The sequence below is a fragment of the Acanthisitta chloris genome, unplaced genomic scaffold, assembly GCF_000695815.1.
Source record: "Acanthisitta chloris isolate BGI_N310 unplaced genomic scaffold, ASM69581v1 scaffold1221, whole genome shotgun sequence".
NCBI classification, from domain to species: domain Eukaryota; kingdom Metazoa; phylum Chordata; class Aves; order Passeriformes; family Acanthisittidae; genus Acanthisitta; species Acanthisitta chloris.
In genome coordinates, this window is record NW_008655247.1 from 55,061 (window position 1) to 57,551 (window position 2,491).

At 37.0% G+C, this 2,491-nt stretch overlaps 1 protein-coding gene across 1 annotated transcript in view; it reads right to left on the reverse strand.

Moving 5' to 3' along the window:
- The window catches only part of INHBA (inhibin, beta A), a 15,329-nt gene extending 13,046 nt beyond the window's left edge, over nt 1–2,283 (reverse strand). The window contains exon 1 of the mRNA XM_009083804.1: nt 2,219–2,283. The gene's annotated coding sequence lies outside the window, so the exon portion shown is untranslated. The remainder of the gene's footprint in view (nt 1–2,218) is intronic.
- Between the last annotated feature and the right edge of the window lie 208 nt (nt 2,284–2,491).

The window sequence follows — 2,491 nt, forward strand, 5'->3', positions numbered from 1 at the left end:
CCCTTTCTTTCCTTTTGCTTTGTTTGTTTTATTCCTTCAACAGTATCACTGGCTTAACTAAACAGAGGAAACATGAATGAATGAAAAAGAGTGAAATCTTTAATTAATGAGCACCTTGCTCTTGGTCCTGCCTGGTATTGTTAGGGATAGCAGGAGATGTTAAATAGCTTGTGAATGAGACAGGGATGAAGGCAGAGGCTCCAAATATTTTGGACAGAACATTATTCTGCCTTGAGTAGAAGAAAAGATCTTTTCTGATCGCTTCTAAATGCTAGAGGTTATCAACACTGGCAAGAGATCTGATGTGCACAAAATTACATTGTTAGTTGGAGGGCTCTATAATACATGATACACTTCCCAGCTGTAATATGCAGTCAGCACTGAAAGCCTAAGCAGGATGTGGTACAGCACATATCTGTGACATGCAAAGGTAATGCCCTCCCACCAGGAATATCCCTACTTCTATGTTAGTCTGTGCCTAGAAGTTCTCAGGCAGATATATTTAGGTTTGGGGTTAATCAAGCAATGCCTGAAAAATGCTTTGAAGGTGAAAAGTGTTATATGTCATCTGGCCAAATCATACTTGCTTCTGACTCAGGCAAATCCCTCATCGATGCCAATAATAATTCTGTCTGAGTGAAGGCTGAGTAAGATCTTCTACATTTGGCCCATTGTTATTACCAGGCAATTTTTTCTTCATTCATTTAAACCACACAGAGCAATCATAATATTAGAATAAGATATCAGGAGTGAAAAGAAATCTGAAGCACTACTAGGACTGGGAGTTTCAACCATTGTTGGTAGCCCCTTGACAGTTAATGCCCGAGAGGGTTTTGCTCTGCAGTGAAAAGGCATTCCCTGTGTCACTGCCATGGCTTCATGTTACCTTTACATTCTGTAGCCTCTCCATTCTGTTCCTTATCCAGCAATGCTGAAGTTAGCAAACTTGCTCACATATGAGTTTGGTAATGGAAAATGGGAAAATTACAGCTATAACTATAACTTTTGAGGTTCTTCCTCTCCAGATGTTAACTTGCTCACATTTTCTTAGAAAAGCTTCTTCTTTTTTGGTGTTTACCCTTTCTTTTTATTCCTTTCATTCTCTCTCTCACACACCTCTGTCTTTTCAGATATGTTTACCTCCTACCCAGCAAATATTCCACTTTCAGCATATTACCTTCAACCACTGTATTTCAGTGGAAAGGAGTAACTTATAAATATAAACATTGTAAGCTCTCTAATTTCCATGAGAAGACTACAGGCACATGGGCTGGGAGACAGGCAAGGAATTAGAGTAAATGAAACATACAGAAGTAATTGAACAATCAACCAAAGTTTTACAAATGCTATATATATTGCAAGTCCTTTTCAATTAAGCTCTTTTATAAGTCTTTTACTGTTATAAGGCATCCACAGTACACCCTCATCTGTTTTTTACTGACCTCAGTTGCTATACAGTTATATACTGTTACACTTACAGGTCTGTCAGCATTATAAACCCTGCAGCCATTCTTATAAACACATCTTTGTAACACAAACCTTGCTATAATACATTGAAATTTCTTGGATCTCGTGAACAGCCCAAAGTCTGCTCTAATTATACGAAGTCTGAAAGTCAGCTTGAAATAGAACTAAAAGTTTAATTGGACAAGAAAATAATTTCACATGAAAATATGCATTCATGATTAGACATACTAACAGATGACATAATTAAAGGAGTTATTTATAGTTCTAATATAGCACCTATCCCAACAGTGTATGATGAAAAGTAAGGGATAGGCATAAATCATTATAAAATACAGATAAGTGGATTTGGGTTCTTGCTGTGGAGTATACGTTGCTTGCCATATACTACAGGTACATGTATCACAGACAATCTCCATTGCATATAGGTATAGCGTATTTTACTTGCATGCCATGATGATGACAGATTTTACATTAAAGCATAACTTTCTAAAACCCACTGCTCCCTAAAAGCGAGTCTGCCCATACCACTGATATATAGTTCATTTGTACCCACATGCAGATACACATATGTACAAAATTACATAGCGTTCAAATAAATACAGAAATGGTGGTTCAGACTCTTTTTATAAATTACCTGAGCTGCAAAGCTCTGTATATGCATTCATTCAATATAGCCCTAGCAGTATGCAACAGCATGCACAGAAATTAAAAGTTTCAGTTTTAAAAGAAAAAAGCTGATTTAAAGTTTTACCTCTCTAGTCCTGACTCTCAGAAGGAGACTGCTGTATTGTGCATTAAGAACTGCTGAAGTTCCTCTTTGTGGTATTTATAATGCGAAGCTTTATACTGTACTTCTGATGTGTACACTCACATATAATGTCTGTCAAAAGCAAGTGGGCCGGATCACTGTGCTGGATTGGTTAATCCTGTTACATCAGCAATTGACTGTTTTTCCTGTATGAGACATACTTCTGGTAATTATCTAATGGAAACTCCTAATTGTCTAGTATGACAAAATATCGTG